The 22,151-nt window shown below is 35.0% G+C and overlaps 1 pseudogene; it reads right to left on the bottom strand.

Annotated features, from left to right (window-relative positions):
- Window positions 1–4,471: 4,471 nt before the first annotated feature.
- LOC140010701 (inositol-pentakisphosphate 2-kinase-like) lies at window positions 4,472–14,554 on the bottom strand (annotated as a pseudogene).
- Between the last annotated feature and the right edge of the window lie 7,597 nt (window positions 14,555–22,151).

Here is a 22,151-nt window from a genome sequence, read left to right as displayed (position 1 = left end):
AACACAGCAGAGTGTAAGTTGCTTGACCTTTATAATTTGCATGACATTGTTAATATGAAAAGCATGTTTCATTGACATTGAGATCTAGAAATAGTTTTAAATATCTGAAAACATGTGTCTTTCTTCACTAATATTTTGCTGAGGCACAAACATTTTTATTCTTCACTTAGCAACATTCTAAAGGAAGCAAATTTACCTAAAGCTTTTTCCTTCTTTAATGTTGTTTCGTGATCTATTTTCCATTTTAACAGGTGAATTGCTCGAACTGATCAAAATGACAAATCAGAGAAGCTAGATGACCTTTTTTGTTGGGTGATATGTATGCCTCTTCATTCAACTGAAGTAGTATTGCCTTTTCCCGCACTAGACAATGATGAAGAATGATGCATTCATTGTCTTCTTGATTTGGAGTGATCATTCCACTCATCAGGTTAGCTATAAAATTACTCCTGTCCCTTCTTCATCTGTGCATACGTTGAATCAGTTCGATGATATCATAATTCATGTTCATTATAGCAATTTCTGGAGCTTCCAGATTATTTGGTTTGAACTTAATGCAGCTGTGTTACTCTGTCATTGCAGGGGCAAGCGCAGTCATTCATTCTATCAATCCAACATTATCCATGACAATCTATTTGTAAAATGTTCTCCATGCTTTTTTCTGGTTTGATGTTTGATAGTGTTTATACTTTATCATCCATCAAAATCTGTTTGTAAAATGTTCTCCATGCTCTTTTCTGGTTCGATGTTTAATAGTGAAAATTGTGATATTCTATACCATATAACTTGTGAAAGGCACTTGGTCATATCGCTTTTAACATACCTTAAAGGCTCTTGGCATCTTCTCTATTCTGTAATTGTGAAATTCTATACCATGGAACTTCTTTAATACAAGAAGATTTAGAAAATGGAGAAAACCATAAGCTAGCAATCATTTAAGACCAAAACTAAAGTTGACACACAAACCAGCACATGAATGTTGCGATGACTAATGAGCAAAAAAGGAGCAGAATCCAGTTGAAAATTGATATCATATATCTGTGATCCAAAAATATGCACGGTTTCCTCTCTTTTCGTTTCAGGCCTTCTTTCTTTGATTGGGGGTTTCTTTCATTTCTAATTGTCTGATTTTGGGCTTTGATTTATTGGATTTATTACTTCTAGGTCAAAATGTTCAAGTGGCCCTCAAACTATCACAAAATTAAACTTTTAACCCTCCAACCATTAATTGATAAATTGTAGCTCTCGAACTAATTAAAACATATTCGTCAACTTGAGTCGTTGTATTTAATAGAAATAGCACGATGTGTGTAGTAGTGGCCCTCAAACTATTCTACAGTTCAATTTTTGGCCCTCTGACTATTAACTAATAAATTTTACCCCTTCCTCAAACTAAATAAAGCGTATAATCCAAATCCTTCCATCAACTTGAGTCATTATGTTAAATAGAAACATCACCATGTGTGCGACAAGGGCATAATCGAGGGGCATTTTTGTCTTAACAGGACGTGTTAGGGTAAAATTGTTTTACCCCCATTTGACTCAAACTAATTTACCAAAATTCCAATTGCTGAACTTGAGCAAAATTAATTGAAAACTCAAAAGCCTAAGCAAACAAATTCCAGCAAGGATAGGCAACTTAAAGAGTTTGTTTGGATAGGAGTTTATTTGTATGATTTATTTGAGATAATTACTGCAGTAATTTTTGTGATATGATGTATATGAAATAAAAAGGTGATTAAGAAGATAAAAAGGTAATTAAGATTTGTGAAGCAAATTATTTTATCTCAAATCATCACAATCCAAACACAATATTGCATTTATTGGAATTTAACTCATTTTTCGGTGTTATTCTAGCACACAATTCATTTTTTCGGAATATTCCATAAGCCTTGGTTCCTTTTCAAAATTGAATTTACTAAATCTCTCAAATAATCAATTCTCAGCTTTACATTACAGCACCTAAACCTTCTTGATTTATCAAATAATAGGTTGGCTGGTCACATTTCTGATTCTTCATCAATAGATGTTTCTGTTGGATATAATAAGTCAACGGAAATGTTAGAATTATGCATTTTAATTAGTTGAAAGGTTAAAACTTATAAGTTGGAGCCAAAAAGTTGAATTTTGTAACAATTTGAGGGCCATTGAAGCATTTTGCTTATCTCATGAATCCTACAGCTCTGTTAGAGATAACCACTCAAGTTGACGGATTGACCAAAATTATATATTTTAATTAGTTGGAGGGTTAAAACTTATTAGTTAACAATTAGAGGGCCAAAAGTTAAATTTTATAATAGTTTGAGGGCCACTGGTACATTTTACCCTTGCTTCTACTGGTTTCTTACATAAGTTTTTATTTTTTACTTTGCACTTAAACTCCCTTTCCTACACTCGAATTTTTTTAAAGTCCTTATATGCCAACATTATATTTAGTTACCCTAACCACCCTAATAATTATTGGAAAAAGATTTAGAAGATAAAATACCAAAATTTATGAAACTAAGATATTCTAAAAATTATATTTGCACTTAAACACCCCTTTGATCCATTTTGAATGTGCCAACCTTGAATTAAATCATCCTTAATATTCTAACAGTTTTTGGCAAAAAAGTTTAGAAGAGAAAAAACCAAAATCCAAAAAAGAATGGCTATCCTAACAATTATGTTTTACTTAAACAGCCCCTTCCCCCAACTTTTGATTCTCCTATGCCAACCTTATTTTAACTGAACTCCCCTATTCTAACAATTGTTTGTGCAAAAGGAAAAAATGGCAGGGAAAATAAAAATCAATGGCTATTCGAAAGATTATTTTTTTCGCTTACCCCAAACCGATCCTCTTTTCTTGCATAAGTTACTGGTATATCTTCACTCAAATGTCACAAATCGTGTTCAGTGAGTATAGTTCAAATGTAATGAAATTTCAATCATAGACAGTAGTCAAGGGGATAAAGAAGATGTATCTTAATATATGTATTGCAACCATAATAATCAATTTAACTGTAAATGGTCCAGCAAGAGGGGCCTGGACACCAAATCTTGGCACTACTTACAAATATGGCAACTACTAGGCAAAAGGTGAAGTTGAACATGATTTGAAAGCTTAAGAGTACTTGCTCTCATGCCCATAAAGAGTCATTGGAAGGCACTTCACTATTCACACACTATCAATTCCACTTATAACAGCTATGCTAGCAATCTATTTACATAATTACATATCCAAGGTGTTCCGATGAACTGAGAAAACAAGAATCAGCAGTCGAATTTCCATTTTGCACGCATAGTTGTTGGCTAGACAACTACTAAACATTTATGTTTTGGTGTTTGTTGTTGGTTGGGTGGGTTTGTTAGGGGGGGGGGAGTTCAAGACATTATACTACAACAAATAGTTACACTGGACTAGCATATGCATGTATATCCACTTATTTGCAGCTTTTCAGGAAAAGATAAATCAGTCTTTATGACTTTCAGCATGTGAGTAAATTGCTCATGCGGTCTTGGGATTGTAAGGCAGCAAAGCAGTTGATACATCGCTTTCCTTGTGGAGTGTGAAAATTTCTGACGTCTCTTTCTACATATGTTCCTCAAGCAATCGTATGCTTATTAAATCATTTCTGGCCAACAAATGACAATTATCATATACTTATTAACATGACCAGAGTAAAAGGCGAGGCAACATGCAGTTACTTATACGCATTCCATTAACTATTAACAAGTTTTTCCAAATGACACTAAGTGGCAGCATTTTACTTGGGGTGCTTTCCTACCTTAACTACATAATAGGAAGAAGATTAAACTGATTAGCCCAGCATTACAAGAACAGGGAAACAGACTCAACGTTGCCAAAATGCTTTTTTACATATACAAGGCCACAAACAAATTTTATACAGTTTCTCAATGCCAACACCCACACACGCCTGACCTTTCCCTATCACCAAGCCCCCACACAACAAAACAAAAAATAAAAACCAAAGAACAGCATTAATAACAAAAAACCAGCAAAGAAAACAAAAAGTAGGAAATTGATTTAGTGGGCATACTTGCCCAATTACAATTGCTTTTCATTTCTTTTTTGGCCATGAATAAAATTTACTATACAAAGCCTCAAAATCAGGACATGCTTGATTAAAAGATGTGATATGGATGAAGTGTTTGTGCACAGTATAACTATATCGAGAAAGTCAGAACAGAAAAGGTCAGGCATAGTTCACAACGATCCCGGCGCTATCAACTCTAAGAAAGAACTCATCAATACTCATTATCTTGAAAAGACAAGGTCACTACTCATCATCTTGAAAAGTTAAGGGGTAGCAAAAAGTCCGGAAAAAAAATTCTTCCAGTATTTAAGAAATAACAACTCAAAAAACTTCTGCAACTAATGTCAGTTACCTGTAACATCCTTAATATGAGAAGCATCTTCAATTACACTAGAGTAGATTCATCTGAATCTGGTTATTCCGATCACTTACCTTGTTTTCAAGCCAAGGCTCTGTTTCTATCATCTGAACATAGAAACGAGCAATCTGCCGCCTGGTATAACTCATAGTAATACACCACTTTTTTTCAAAGGTTTCATATCCAAGTCAATGAAAGATACCTGCACAAAATGAAGGTCTATGAGCTACAATCACATGATAAATCCAAGATGCAACACAAATACCTTTACTTGACATTAAGAAAACAAACTGTAGACAGATTGGAAGATGCTGCAAATATGCCGGTATGCCAGTGGTGCAGGAATCTTTGTTGTTAGATTTTGATGTATTTGGGAAGTCTACATCTACTTCTTTATTGCTGAATGTAAATATAAGAAAAAAATCATAACAACCATGTTCACATGACCTCAAAGCATAACCCACTACATCATAACCGCTCCTAAACATATGCAACTGATTTCCTAAAAACAAGCAACAAACAAAACATTCCTAAAGACTTGTTCTGCAGACTAACGCACATGTGCACATCTCCACCAAATCTCCTCCTGGCCTTAGTATTTGCAAACACCTAACTTGATTCTCAATTCTTCAAATCTTGCTTTTAGAAGGGCTTTGGTCAGCAAATCTGCAATCTGTTCCTTTGTATTGCAATAAATCAGCTTGATTTCACCAGCTCTCTGCTCTTCTCTTAAGTGATACGGCTTGATATTAAAGTGCTTTGTTTTCCCATGGAAAACCGGATCCTTTGAGATTGCAATAGCAGCTTGATTATCTACAAAAATCTCTGTTGGCTCAATCTGATTCATGTGCAAGTCTACAAGTAATTTTCTAATCCAAATTGCTTGGTTCACCGTGGCATTAGCTGCAATAAATTCTGCCTCTGCTGTACTTTGAGCGACCACATCTTGCTTTTTGAACTCCATGAGAAAACACCTGAACCAAAGCTAAAACAAAAACCAGTTGTGCTTCTCATGTCCTTAGTAGTACCTGCCCAATCACTGTCAGAAAAACCTTAGAGCCGAAAATCATGACAACAAGAATACTTAATGCCATAATCTGTTGTACCTTTGACATATCTTAAAATACGTTTAGTAGCTGCAAAATGCACTTCACTGGCACAATTCATAAACCTTGACATTAAGCTTACTGCAAACATTATATCTGGTCTTGTAGCTGTGAGATACATCAAACAGCCGATCAGACTCCTGTATAGCCCTTCATTAACTTTTTCTGCTCCATCTTCTTTGCTAAACTTCTCCTTTTGATTCATTGGCGTGCTGATCCCTTTGTAGTCTTCCATATGAAATTTCTTAAGAATTTCCTTTGTGAACTTCTTTTGACATATGAAGACTCCATCATGACCTTGTTTTACCTCCATTCCTAGGAAGTAGGTCAATAAACCGAGATCTGTCATTTCAAAAGCTTTGAACATCTCAGCTTTAAATTCATTCACTAACTTCTCATTACTTCCTGTAACAAGTAGATCATCAACATAAACAGATACTATAATTAAGTTAGCATTTGAATTCTTCACATATAAAGTGGCTTCACTTGAACTTTTAACAAATCCAAGACTTTGAAGATAATTGTCAATTCTGCTATACCAGGCCCTGGGAGCTTACTTAAGGCCATATAAAGCCTTCCTTAATCTGTAAACTTTCTCCTCCTATCCTTTAACATGAAATCCCTCTGGTTGTTCAACATAGATTTCTTCTTGAAGACAACCATTTAAAAAGGCTGACTTTACATCCAACTGGTAAAGTTTCCAACCTTTTTGTGCAGCCAAGGCCAACAACATCCTGATAGTGTCTAAGCGTGCAACAGGAACGAAGGTTTCTGAAAAATCTACCCCAAAAACTTGACCCTTCACAACTAATCAGGCTTTATGTTTGTTCACAGTACCATCAGCATTGAATTTGGTTCTGTAAACCCATTTCACTCCAATGATCTTTCTGTTTTGAGGTTTGTCTACCAACTCCCAAGTGTCATTCTTCTCGATCATACGCAGCTCCTCTCTCATGGCGTCAATCCATTTGTCATCTTTTTCTGCTTCCTGAAATTCTGCAGGTTCAAAAACCGCAACATTGCTTCTTTCATAGATATCAGATAGAGATCTTGTGCCACGAATTGGGACATCATCTATATTGTCATCAAGATGATGTGAATATACTGGCACCTGCTTTTCTAATGATTCCTCCCAACTCCATTGTTTATCTTCCATAAATTTGACGTCTCGACTTACAATAATTCTCCCATTTTGTGGTTGGAAAATTCTATAAGCTTTGGAAGTGCTGCTATCGCCAACAAAAATACCTGCTTCTGCCTTCTTATCAAGTTTGTCTCGTTTCACCTGTGACACATAAGAAAAAGAGAGACAACCAACAATTTTCAGACTTTGTAAATCTGGTTTGTAACCGAAGCAGGCCTCAAACGGTGCTTTTCCTTGTACAGCTCTAGTTGGCAGCCTGTTTAACAGGAAAACTGCTGTACTTGCAGCTTTTGTCCAAATCTTCTTTGGTAACTCCTTTTCATATAGCATACACCTCGCCATCTCCATGATGCTCCGATTTTTTCTCTCACTCACACCGTTCTGTTGTGGAGTGTAAGGTGCTGTGAGTTGGTGTTCAATACCTGTTTCCTCACAAAACTTGTCAAAGACTTCATTTTTGTGCTCTTTCCTATTGTCCGACCTTATTATGCGCAACCTGCAATTACTTTGATTCTCCACAAAAGCTTTAAACTTCCAAAATATATTAGGAACCTCAGCTTTGGATTTGAGAAAATAAATCCAGCAAAATCTAGTATAATCGTCCATAAAGACAATATAGTATTTACTACCATTCAAAGATGGAGTTGCCTGAGGTCCTCCAACATCAGTGTGCACAAGTTGCAGCTTGTGTGATGCTCTCCAGGCTGATTGAGAAAATGGTTTTCTTACTTGCTTTCCATATTGACAAGCCACACAATCAGCTAGTTTATCCTCCAATAACGCTACACCCTTTACAAAGTTATTTTTCTGCATATGTAGGAGTCCAGCATGATGGAAATGCCCAAGTCTTTTGTGCCACAATTCTGCATTGCTTACATGACTTGCAAGTGCTGCGTGCTCATCCTCCATCAAATTTAAGGCGAAACTCTTAGCTCTCATCTTCACTTTAAACACATTTTTGCCCCTTGCATCCTTGATCAAGCACCACTTGTCTTCAAAAATAACTTTGAAGCCTTTTTCAACAAGCTGTCCAACACTAAGCAAGTTTTGATCAATGTCAGGCACATATAAAACATTGGTGATGTGTTTTAAACCTGTCAAGCTTTCAATAGCAACTGTTCCTTTCCCCTTGACTGAGATAAACTCACCATTTCCAATTTTTACTTTGGAAATGAGAGTCTTATCAATCTCTGTAAAAAGAGCTTGATCATTGGTCATGTGGTTGGTGCAGCCACTATCTATCAACCAGGAATCACTTGAACTGTTGTTAGTGGCAAAGCACGTAGCCACGAAGAGTTGTTCTTCCTCTTGTTGTTCTGTGGACACTCCTGCTGTTTCAAGCTGTTGCGATTTGCAGACTCTCTCCATGTGCCCCATATTGCCACACTTTCTGCACTTGATATCAGGCCTCCACCAGCACCTTTTTGGCATATGATTCGACTTCTTGCAATATGGGCAAGGTGAACTTGCATCATTTTTGTTGGCATTGCTGGACTTGCTGCTCTTCTTTCTCTCCGTAATTTTCTTGTCTTTGCCTCCTCTAGAACTTTCTGATTTGGCTTTGAATGCACCCTCTACAATTTCTTCTTTCCTTATCATTCTTCTTTGCTCTAGAGCCTGCAAAGCATTCACCAACTCTGCCAAGGATATGCTTGACAGATCTTTAGACTCTTCCAAAGAAGAAATTTTAGACTCATATTTCTCAGGTAAAGTGACAAGAATTTTTTGGATGATTCTCTCATCAGAAAAGTCCTTACCTAGCAGTTTTACCTTGTTAACAATGCCTAGTAGCTTATCGGAGTAGTCTTTGATCGTTTCTGACTCCTTCATCTTCACCATCTCGAACTCTCTGATTAAGTTGAGCACTTGCATGTTCTTGGTTCTTTCATTGCCCTGGTACTCTTTCTTGAGGTAGTCCCATATGTCTTTGGCTGATTCTAGGTTCATGATCCTGGTAAATATGGTGCTTGAAACGGCAGAGAAAAGACATGCTTTAGCCTTTGACTTCCTTGTTTTTCTCTCCTTATGATTCTTCATTTGTGCCACCGTGGGATTTGCTGGCAGCGGTGGTACATCATAATCTTCTTCTACAACCTCCCAAAGATCCAATGCCTCAAGGTGGACTGTCATCCTAATAGCCCATGCTTGATAATTTTGGCTATCACAGACTAGTGGATCAACATCATTGAAGAATGATTGAGTATCAGCCTCCATTCTGAAAGTTTTTGTTTGTATCACTCGATCTTACAGGTCCCTCAAGATGAAAGCTCTGATGCCAATTTGTTGTTAGATTTTGATGTATTTGGGAAGTCTACATCTACTTCTTTATTGCTGAATGTATATATAAGAAAAAAATCATAACAACCATGTTCACATGACCTCAAAGCATAACCCACTACATCATAACCGCTCCTAAACATATGCAACTGATTTCCTAAAAACAAGCAACAAACAAAACATTCCTAAAGACTTGTTCTGCAGACTAAGGCACATGTGCACATCTCCAACAATCTTCAATGATGATTACAAATCCAGGTGATACCAGAATAAGATTCCTATAGAATCCAAATATGCAAAAAAAAAAAAAACATATACTTTTTTGCATGCTTATACCAGTGCAAGTCCAGACTGTATGATTGTAAACAAAAGCATTTCAATTCAGATTTATGGTCCAAATTTATTCCAAGTACAAAACTATATAAAGAACTTTAACGTAAGCAATAAATACAGGGAACATGGCTGTAATGAGAAACTCCAAAAAATGCATCATTTGTGGTAAGCATGGGCAGAAAATTAATATTCTTTTGCACCTTGTAGTTAAAACTTTGGTTTGTTGATTCCAGGAAGAGAAGATCATATGGAGAATTCACATCCCCTCTTTTTTGGGTTGGAAACTAAGCATCACACCCAAATCTTTTGCAGTTGCAGCAATTAAATAGTCTCTTAACAATCTTCAAGCTTTCATCCAGTGGCATTGAATATCCTTTTGAAAATTCATCCCCATCAATCTCTCTACATACCAAACAAGGTTGAGAAACAATGTCATAATATGCATGAGTGACCCGTTCAATATCGATTACACCAAGTTTCTAGACTTCAAGAAGTTGATCCAACAATCCCGATCTCAAAAGTGCCTCAGTGATGAGCTCTAGCAATTTCTCTGTGAGCATACCATTGTCAGCCATAATGACATGCTTAAGTGCATCTTCAATATCTTGACCAACCATGTAATTGGTACTTTTAGTTCCACCATCTAATAGTTCCACCATCTAAGCCCCCAAATACAAGGGAACCATTCAAGAAAACCCCAAAGTTGATCTGTGAAGTATTATACAAGGCCTTGATCACTTTGTGTACTCTATCTTTAGCTCCAGAAAACATGTCTAGTGGGTCATAGTCGCTAATTTCTAATATCTGATGCATTATATGCAAGAGGAAAAAGATAGGCTACAATTATGTTGACTTATTGCTACAACATGCAGAAAAGTTGACACTCCAAAGAAAACAAGCAGAGGTGGAAACGCCATCCCTCAATGACACTAAATTAAGAGATTGTAATGCATCACATCTTCATTTCAGGATTGAAATACCAGATCATTCAAAGCTTACCGTCCTATCATGTAACTTTAGAGCCTGATACATCTTCAAACGAGTGACACTCCTTTTCATTGCATTTCCTTCTTCAATAAACTTTGAAGTTGGAAGAAATCCACATTTCAGCTGCTTTGTAGAAACAAATGTATTACTTCATTTGACACAAAGAATAGATAATGCCATGAAAAAAAAGGACGTCACATAAACTTACTTATTGAATTACCTTGATCTCCACACATAAACTATATTCTTCTTTAAGTGTACCTGAGAAGATCAATGTATATTATAACAGAGGAAGTAACACAATTTCAAAAGGGCAATTCCCTATCAGCAAACATGTTGGCATAGCATCTAACTCAAACATAGCCAGGGAAGAACAATTTGGAAACAACTAAATACTTAACAAAGTTAATCCAAGATATACAGTTGAACAATTGATTGACCTGCTATCAAGTCCCATGACATGGTCTAAGGGAAAGTGGCAATGAAAGACCTAGAAAAGGCAAACAAAGATGCTGCTGAATGGTTGAGCAGAACTCCACCAACTCTTTGGAGTAGATCACATTTTAGAGGAAGTAGTAAATGTGACATTCTGGTAAACAACCTAAATGAGTCATTCAACGACTCTATATTAGAAGCAAGAGAGTTACCTATCACTAGGATGCTTGAATGGATAAGGAGGAGATTGATGCAGAGAATTCAAACGAAGAGATCTGGAATGCAAAAGTTTCAAGGAGAAATCTGTCCTAATATAGCAGAAAAGATTGACAAGAATCAGAGATTGAGTAGGACATTTGTTGCAACCTGGGACGGGGTCACAAGTATGAGGTTGACTATGGTCCGAGAAAATATGTAGTAGTAGATTTGCATGAATGGGACATCACTACAACAAAAATTGCCTTTAATGACATTTAAAAGTGTCAGTATAGATAATCTAACCTGATACTTTATCTATCCTCATACCTAGGGCGAGTGTTGTCCCTTCCAATGTGGGGATAGACTCATACTATTCAACATGTCAGGAAAACTATGCTGTTATAACATCCCATTTGCCAACAAAAATCCCTTTTCTTGATAATTGAAAGTGTCAGGATAGGTATAGTACAACATTAGAATATCGAATTCTATGCTGACACTTTTAATTGTCAGGAGTTTTTTTTTTTTTTTGAGATAGAAGCAACCTGCAGGCAATGCTCCCTGCTATACATTCCGTCAATTAGAAACCCAAAGGACTTTTAAAATTATCCCAAAGAACAGAATGCATATAAGATAATATGCTATGACGCAAAAATCTAGAAACATCAAACTTTAGCAGTACTGTGATTATGAGAACTGAAAATGCCAACTCCCATAAGCAAGAGGAGATTTGTCATCATGTTTCATACAGCAAAAGCAGAATGCAAATAAGACTAAATGATATACAAGCCAACACACAGTGGAAAATCTCAGAATAAATGTAAGCGCACTTTGTTTATAGCAATAACAATTCGCACTCCAGCTGCTTTGGCATGAGCAATGGCCTCTTCTGTTTGAGGTCGAATTCCATCATCAGTAGCAACTACAATAACAACAATGTCTATTACTCTGGCTCCACGAGCTCTCATTGCTCGAAATCCCTATCCAACCATTTTTACAGTTATGTTAGATAATTCATCTTGACAAAGGCCTTTTAAGATATGTCTGCAAAATCTCCAAGAAGAGCATTTGACATAAAAATTTAAAAAAAAGAAAAAAAACTTGCATGAATAAGCAGTTAAAAGTTAGAACCAGTGCTACATCATTAATTACCTCATGTCCAGGGTGTCAAGGAAAACACAAGTCTGTGGCTTGCCATCAAAATGTACTTGTACCTTGTATGCCCCCATGCCTTGAGTAATTCCACCTGCTTCAGATGCTGCCACCTACAGTAGGTTGTCTAAGATTTAGTTCCCAGCTATTCAAGTATCATAACATAAGACAGAATAAGGTACCTTGCTTTTCCTCAATGTGAACATCAATAAAAATAATCGATTCATACCTTGCTTTTCCTGATGTAATCCAAAAGTGTGGTCTGCCAACCCAAAAGAAAACCAGTAATATATTAGCTAAAGATTGTTATGGGACAATAAATCTAGAATGACTCTCCTAAAGATCAATTAACTGGAAGCACACAAAATGTTCATAGGCAACAATCAAATAACAAAGAATCCTGATGCCTACTATGATTCTACATTTTTTCAAGCTTCATTATGGTGGCCTAAAAGCTAGCACTTCCCTTCAAGAGATCACCTCATTTAGAATGCAAATTGACAACATTGACAATAGTCAGTCCAGATGTTCTAAAAATCAGACATACGATCATTATATAACTGAGATGGCTGCATAAAAGGTTTAAGAAATGTGGTATAGAATTATTCCTCATAGTACAATCAATTAGATTGCTGAATCCGAACTACGTGAACCACCTTTACAATTAAGGTCATTAGAGCAGCTAAAGGAAAGATACATACAGAGAAAAAAGAGGGGAGTGGTGAAGAGATGGACGAAATTAAGCCAGCCGCAGCCAATAACATCACTCAAAGAGGTCAATTAAAAATCTTGTTTTGAGGTTGTGAGTCACAGTATATATTTTGAACATCTACTCATCTAGCACCCACCTTTATCCCAGCCAAAGTCTCTGTTTTTACTAGCTTACTAGAGTTAATCACCTTCTTTCTTTCACACTTGCAAAATTCTAACTACAACGTATTTCCGCTACCCATCTAGAGTCAATTTTCCCTTCACAATAAAAAATGTAAACTAGCAATCCATAGTTTGTTTGATGTTTATATGACATACAGCTATGCTATGACTAATTATAAGCCGAGCATTCGATTCATAATTAGCCCGTAGCATATACCAAGAATAAACGTAACTGAGAACAAATTTCACAGGATACTAACTTTGCAGCTAAATGGAAACCTGACATATCCAAGATAAATGTTATGTTTAATTCCTCATCTCCCACACCGCCCACCCCCAGATCCCAAACTTATAACAGACATTGGGCTAACGAATATTGCCAAACTTCCAATGCATATACTACAAAATACTTATATAAATCCAGTAATCAAATTCATAAAGAAAGTTAAAACGCTGTCAAGCAAGATTTGAACTTCATGTTGCCTTAATTAAACTAAAACATCTGAAGACTATCAATTTACTTCACAAAACACCAAATTGGAGAAAAGGAAAAAAAAAGCCCTAATTAACCCAGAAAAGCTATAAAGCTGAGAGGGCGGGTAACAACAGAAACATTACCATTCGAACATAAGGGCTGTCGCCGAGGCAAAACTCGCATATGATAGGGAAGTCGGATCGTTTCCCATCCATCTGCTTCAGCGTCTCTCAATAGTCTGTGCACCATTTTATCAGAATTTCACTCTGCAAAAAAGGTTGAAATTCATAAGTAACCAAAGAAACATAAACAGACGACCCAAACACCACCTAGGTCTGCACCTCACCAAAGGTTTGCATTCTACTTGACATTTTATCGAACAAGTTATGGACAACAAATCCATAACAAAATAGTCACATTTTACTAGTATGTATTACCTCCTTTTTGACAGACTCTTCCTTCTCAGATAAAATCAACTCAATATGGCAGGAGGAAGACATGTAGGCTAGCCAAAAAGATCATACATTGAGGTTAATAGGCATAATGGATAGAATAGAAAACTAAAAAAAGGTCATCTATCGGACATATGGTTTATTCGTCCATGGGCACGATATGTGCGGCGTCTTTGTTTATGTGCTTGATTCACTTGAATGTGAGAAATGAAAAGTGAATCTACATCCAAGCCTTTCACCTACATAGACAAACCTCTGCATTGCTTTCAACATTCTTGAGCAAATCCAAAATGAAGCTAGCAGATTTAACTGGCCAGCGACCCTGTCCATTTGAATACCTATTCTTGGCCTGAGCAGTACGCCCAACACCTCCACAGAGAGAGGGGGAGGGGGGCTGGAAATGGTGGAGCGGGAAAATGAAAATTTTGGGTAAGTGTTTTGACCAGGTGTTTTGGCCGTTAGAATGAAAATTTTGAGTGATTTAGAGCAAATGAATCTTCCGCCAAAATCAAACGATGCCGTTTTGTGTCTTTTTTTTTTTTTGGTACATCTCACATTTTCTTAAGTGTCATCTTAGGTAGTCTAAAAGCACATTATTATTTTTATATCTGATAAAATAAAAAAAAATTAGAGTATATATTATTGAATTGCTAATAAGTGTTATGATAGGAGTGCTATAATGATACAAACCAGCAAGTGTCCTTATAGGCATGTCAGAAAAGGTCATTTTTGTTGTAGTGCATGTACCTGTGGATATTTTCAATTAACAGGTTATCCTTGTGCCCATGCATGTGTTATGATAGAAGTGTGTAGATTACCTATATTTATTGGATAACATGTGAAGAAGAGACCCTAAATCCCCCTGCAGTTAGGAGAATGCATGGTAAACCAAAGAAACTGCGCCAAAGAGCATAAGATGAGCCTAAGAAGGGTCAAGTATCAACTGGAAAGGGTCTTGTAGTACATTGCAAAAGATGTTTTCAGCCAAATCATAACTCACGGACGTGCAAGAATCCTATTCACCCTAACTCCAAATTTTATAAGGTAATATTTCCTTGTACACTTAAATGTCATTGTTATAGCATCTGTATGTATTAATAATGTTAAATGGCATTTGTAGGCACCTGAAGCAAGTGCAGCTGAATCCATTCAATCACAACCAATTGCTAAGTCATCTATTGAACCATAGCTAACTAGTGAAGGAGCTGCTGCGACCCGAAGTGCTACAAAGACCAGCAAAAAGGCTAGGAAGGTGTACACTCAACCAACAGTTGCTAGTTTGGCCAAAGCTACACATAGTAAACAATTTGTATTACAAGTATGACTTTTACATTGGATTTAATGAGTTACATAAAAACATAATTGTGTTGGTAAACATCTAAGTTCTCTTTTTATTTTAATTGCAGCCTGTGGATGGTACAAATACTAATGGGGGTAACAAGGCTGATGGCACCACTGCACTAGCAAAAAGAGTTAGAGCTCCAACTGTTACTGATGTCCTACAGAAATTAAAGGCAAAGAGATCAAAAGCTATCCAGACTTAATTACTTGCCTAATATTTGCCTAGCCGTAGTTACACGTTCGTTTTGGAATATTACATCTAGTCGTAATGATGTCTGCAACTATCCTTACTATAGAATGATTGGTTGTGGATGGAAATATTTGTCTACTTTTCCATAAACTTGGCTTATGTATTACTATTTTTATAGTTATTGAAAGAAGTTCTTGGCAATCAGGTTAATGTTATGTGAAATTTTTCATCAAGTGATAAACCATTTTTTGTTTGGTATATCACTTGCTGTTCATTTTTCAGCACTTTATTTTTCTTACACCTAGTGGAAATACCAGAACAACACTAACATTTATGAAAATGCAGATTACCAATGGGCAGTTCCATTTCATTGCAACAAAACTCATACAACAACCTACCAATTTCCGTTGTCTTATTTGGTAGACATCAACAATAGTAAAATAGAAAAAATAGATACCATAACACAACCTCCAACTAGCAATTTCAATTTCTTCATCTCATTGTCCAAATTTTCTAGTTTTGAGAGCATGCTATCCAAATAGGAATGTTCTTGAATAGGTTGGCTCACAATATAGTTATCTCGATCTAGCTCATCTCTGTAAACTGGATTATACCATGAAAAGAACCCACATTCATCTTTTTCATGCACAAAATATAGCATTCCCTTCGATGGCTTTTTCGACTCAACAATCTTTACTTTCACGTTCCTTCAACAATTACACATCTTGTACTGGTATCGAAGACCTCTAGCTCTGTTTCCCCCGCTAGTTGGTCGATAGCTTGAGGAAGACATCGTGGTATGGTTCCTTAATTTCCCTTCAATATTTACACACAAAAAAATATAAAGAGTTCACATTTTTACTTTAAATCCTTACAATAGACCCTATAAGAATATATTGCATCTGCAAATTGCAAATGGTTAAAGTTTTACCTTTGGTGGCTTGCAACCTCAGGTTGAAGAAGTACAATTTTGTTTCCTGCAAATGCTTTGCCGGCTTGCAAATGCTTTGTTTCCTGCAATTTTGGCCAAAGACCCACAACATGGCTTTTTTATTTAGGTGTGAAGGGCACAACCGGTATATCTGGTGAAAGTTTGTGTTAAAAACTTGTTTTTCGAAAGAAACACGTGCCTTTCCAGCGCGTTTAACACAAACGCATTACATTTGATGATTTCTGTCGACAATTCACCTTACTTTAAACCATGGAGTACCAATGCGTATAATATGAAACCACATGGGGCTTTTCTGTATGATAGGTATATCACAGGGGGCTTTTTGGTTTTTAACCCATTTCCTCTCACTATACTTGATCTGGGTGAGAGTGAACGTACAGTGGGATTCCACTCCTCAGGTCAGATAAAATTATGTTTTGCATATGTTGAATCAATTCAATTATACAATGATTCATGTCGATTTTTCGTTTGTTTATATGTTGAATCAGTTCAACACTATATTTATTCATTTATATCTCAAAGCAATTTCTGGAGGCTTCCAAATTCTTCTGTTTGAACCTAATGCTGCTATATAACTTTCCGATTGCAGTGGCAAACACAATCATGCATTAACCAAACCAACATTGGCTAGCATTATCTGTTTCAATGGTGAATAATATTTATATAAGGATCTATAATCCCAATTTGTCAAATATTATTCTCTGCATACATGCATGCGTGATACACTTTTCTGTTCCCAATTTGTGTATCTAAGTGTCATACAGAAAAGTATAAGTTGCTTCTATTTTTCCTCAATAAAACCATAACTAAATCGATTGATATGTTGAAATATACAATAGCGGTTTTGCAACAAATATTAAGTGGAGACACAAACCAGTTTGTGTTACTTTTCAACGGAGAAAGGCCATAGGACTCAATTGAAAATTTTTGCGTCAAAACTTGACCTTTATAATTTGCATTACATTGTTATATAAAAAGCATGTTTTATTGACATTCATATCTAAAAATAGCTTTAAATATACGAAAGCACGTGACTTTCTTCACTAATATTTTGCTGAAGTACAAACATTTTTATTCTTCACTAAGCAATATTCTAAAGGAGCAATTTTACTTAAATTTTTTTTACGTTGTTTCACGTTTTGTTTTCCATTTTAAGGGATGAATTGGTCGAACTGATCAAAATTACAAATCAAATAAACTGGATGACCTCTCTTGCCGGGTGATCTGTGTACCTCTTCGTTCAACTGATGTAATACTGCAATTATTCCTTCTTTCAGAGCAGATTTGGGATGAAGACTGAAGCATTCATGTCTTTTCTTGATTTGGTGTGATCACTCCACTCATCAGGTTAGATATATTTGTATGTGTATGTTAAATCAATACAATGATATATAATTGCTCGTGTACCTACTGTAAAAAATTTAGTAAGATTTGTTATTTAAAGGGTAAGTTACATATATTGTGAATCTTCTTTTATACAAAAACTTACCATTGGTTGTACTAAATTTACTATCATAATTTTGTCCCTAATGAAACCTATAATATATAGTAAATCAAAAACCTGCACATGGCATCACGTAAGGTACTTATGGTAACTCTTCATCACTTTAGAATTTTCCTTGAAGTAGCTCTAAATATCAAACAAAAAAATCTAAAAACATAAGGAAATGTTTTCTTTTCTTTTGCAGTAAGTACACAATTTTCAAGGTTTTGGAAATTGAATATGGATGCGAGGTTTAGAGAGGGGATAGCTTCAGGTTTGGTATTACTCATGGAATTAACGGAGAATTTCTATTTGCTTTTTATACAGAGCGTGGTGAATTATATGTTTTATCTACTGAATCTTCGGCTCTGTATTTTGGTTTGCAAGAATGTCTACGGCACAGGATTTTTCCATTGCTTGTTGAAGTGGATTCTCAAGTTTTACTGCGTATTCTTCAAACTTCTAAAAAGGTGAGGTGGTCTTTGTGTATAACTATTGACATTGAGAGGATTTTGTTATTTTTGGGGCAACTTTCAAGCAAGGTTTTCCACGTTTATCAAGAAATTAATTCTGCTGTGGATTTTTTGGCCTCTTTGCATGGTTTTTCACTCATCATTTTTAATAATATTGCAGATTTATCGAGTCAATGTAGGGCTATTTTACAATTAGATGGGCAAGGTTTTGCTTATATTCGTACTTCCTTTGTAAGGGAGTAAGTGCTCCTCGTTTATTGCTTTATTGCTTGGCATGTAATGGAGGTAAAGATGTATGTCCCCCCTCTATGTTTACTTGTTTTTCTATGTTTCAATAAATTTGAGTTAGCATCCCACCCCCATATACAAAATTTGCCAAAAAAAGTACAAATTTTTCAGGTGGACAGGGAAGGGGTTTTAGAGTTTCCCGCTATCCTTATACGTCTTCATTCAACTGATGTAGCAATATAACTGTTCCACCCTCTAGAGAGATTAATTACAAGCAAAATAAAAATCTCAAGAATCAGACACAAGAATCTTGATCATGTGCAGGTTCAGTGTCCTTGGACAGTTATACTATTAACCAAGGGGACCAGAAATTGGTAGATGCTCCAAGTTAACTAATAAGAATGCCATGAAGTTGTAAAAAAAAAAAAAAAAAATGCACCACACTGGTACAGATCTACCAATAAAAATGAGGGACAAATACCATAACTTTCTCCTCGATAGAGAGATTCCTCGATGAGATACCGCAGTAAGTTGTCTTCATTTGCCACAACAGAAGTTGCCGGGAAACTCTGGTCACAATTTTTTATTTACTGCTGCACCATTTCTCATGTGAATGAGATAGCATTTTGCAACATTTTCCCAATACAATATGTATATAGATACAAAAGAGTCTAGTTGGCAGTATTCACTACTGTCAGATCATGACAGAGTTGTACATCTTGAACTGAGTTTACAGAAGAGCTAATTAAACCAGATAGAAATCTAAAATCAGGAGTGAAAAGAAGATGCCATGATGGAGATCTCCTCCAGCAGTGGCATTAGTTGCTTTGATTTTAGTAGCGCGTTATGGTTTCGCTTTGCTTTGGATTATCTGGACTGGCTTGAGAGGTTCTCTAGTTTGTGGGAGGATAAAATCAAGTTCCTGGAGATGGAGGTTAGACTATTGGTAGTCTTTTTTGTTTATGCCAATTCGTAGGAAGAGGAGGAACCAAGAAACACTTTTGATGCATGCATATGAGGAGGACAGGGGCAAGGATAAGACTAACAAAGTTTGAGATGGATTATTATTTGCTTCAGAAATTAAGACTTGGTAACCAGCATAATTCATGATCTACACTCTTCTCATCTCATGTGTAATCATTCTTGTGATCCAAATACCGATATCCTGGAAAATTTTCCTGTTATTTTATCTAGGCTCATTTTTGAATGCAAATCCAATCTCGATCACCTAACTATTGTTGACATTTTCAACTCTCAAGTAAGCTGGACATTAATTTTCTTACAACATCATATTCAACATGATGTTGAAGCCATTTGCTCTGTGCTTGTTAAGCAAGACTGATTACTAGTCTTTAGCAAAACTAAAAAATAAAAAGTAGAAAGGCTATGCTAATTCCAGCCACGCAAAGAAAAGGAAAAAAAGCCTTAATTATTTCAATAGACCAAAAACTTTTCAAAACCCACGGTTAAAAGCATTAAACCCCTTTGAATTTTATCTTCAGTTGCTTTTTATCCCCTCAATTCAATAAATAGGCACTTTGTCCCCCTATTTTATGTTTTAGGACAAAAGTATTAATTCCTTCTATATTAATTGTTATTTTATTTCTTTTTCTCCTTTTTTGCCTTTTTCTACTTGTTCATTTTCTCTATATTTTTTTAAAACTTTTCTCCCATCTCTCATATGATCAACTACTTTCTTCTCTTTACTATGATTATCCATATATTAATTTTAATTTTCTTAAGCTTCATCTTTGTTTATTTCTATCTTTTTTACTTTTGTTATTTGAAGTAATATTATCATAAAGTCTATGCTATAACAAAGTATATGTTATCTATGAATATAAACTATTTCATATATTTCTTAAATCAATACATATAGAATTTAGAATAAATTATTTTTTAATAACAATAGTAACAAATTAAAAAATCATAATAAAATAACTGTTAATCAACTATACATAAAAAAGAAGTAAATAAACATTTAGATTTTTGGGATATATTTTTAAATATTAAGCAATTTAAAGATCTAGTTCACTAATAATTTTTTAAATAGTCAAATTGCTAGCAGTATACCCTTTTGATTATGGCAAGCATATGCTACGTCTTTTATGCCATACAGTTTGTTTTGAATGTTCTAATAGTGTAAATAAATAAAACAAGATTGAAATTATAAGTAAAAGACAATTACATTTTTATAATAAGCACACAAATTAATAATACTAATAGGAAAGTGAAATAAATAGTGACATAAAAGCAGTGAAAAAAAGGAAAATGGAAAAAAAAGAAAAAAATAAAAGAAAGTAGCAAAAAAGGAAAAATAAGGGATTGAATAACAAAAAGAAACAAAATAAATTAGTAAGTGTAATTTTGTTTTAAAATATCAAATATGAGGGCAAAGCGCTTATTTAATGAGTTCAAGGGGTAAAACGCAACTAAGGGTAAAGTTCAGTGGGGTTTAATGCATTTAACCAAAAAAAAAAAAAAGACAAAAAAAAAGTACCAAAACATATTGCTACTCATGTACACAAGAGCTACTTGTTACTAATCTAGCAAAATTCAACAAGCAAAAAAAAAAACAAAAGGTTATTAATGTAAAAAAGGTCAATAATCCAAACGACAAGAAGTATCATGCACAATTGCAATAAAAGAAGATAGAAATGTTACAAATACTGTGAAGCCACTAAAATTTCTAAGTCTTTCATTATTATTTATCCTTATTTCTTATCTTGACAGTTTCGTGAGTACTTAACATACTTATAAGTAAAACAAAAAAAAAAAATACTTACAAGTGATGACTGAGGGAATTATATATATGTCTGTAACTATCAGTACGTGATGCTATTATAATCCATTGGAAAAAAATAAAAGAAAAAAATCATGGTGGAGATCTTCTCAATTGAAATTTGTGTTTTCTAACTAAAAAATTGAAAAAGAAAAACTTTAAAATTGTGAAGGCCCCGCCCAACTAGCACTAATTATTATTGAGGCCCCGCCCAACTAAGATCTTCTTCACAGAACCATCATTGTTTATAGGGATGGCGGTCACCCACCCCGCAAGGGGCTAATGGGGAGGGGGTTGGGGCGGGGGAGTGTCGCCCCGCCCTATACCCCGCTTTAAAAAAATAAATATATAATATATATATGTATATAATTATATATATAATATATAATTTAATTAGTTACAAACTTATGATAATGATATTATTAGTTATATGTATTATATAATGTCTATTAGTATATATAATATAATTGATATTATTAATTATACTAATAATTATATATGTGCACTAATACAAATTATTAATTGGTTATACTAAATTTACTAATACATTTATACTAAATCCCTAATTACACTTAATACAATAACATTTTTTTCTTAGAAAAAGCACAAGCACAATAATAAATTAGTAATTGTATATGTGCTAAAAGTGAAAACTTGACTACTTTAGTTATATTTATTTCATCATGTTGGATTGTATTCAAATAATTTTTGTTTGATTGTTTTTATAAGTTTCAATTGTAAAATTACAATGAATAATAATTTGATGATGTGTTGATATTTTAGTACTTCATTATTTGCTAAAATTTAACTATAATAAATTTTTACACCCCCACGGGGACAGCCGTGGGAGAAGCGGGGCGGGGGCGGGGGGAATT

This window comes from Coffea arabica, chromosome 7c (assembly GCF_036785885.1).
Source record: "Coffea arabica cultivar ET-39 chromosome 7c, Coffea Arabica ET-39 HiFi, whole genome shotgun sequence".
NCBI classification, from domain to species: Eukaryota; Viridiplantae; Streptophyta; class Magnoliopsida; order Gentianales; family Rubiaceae; genus Coffea; species Coffea arabica.
This window is presented reverse-complemented; position numbering and strand designations above follow the sequence as displayed.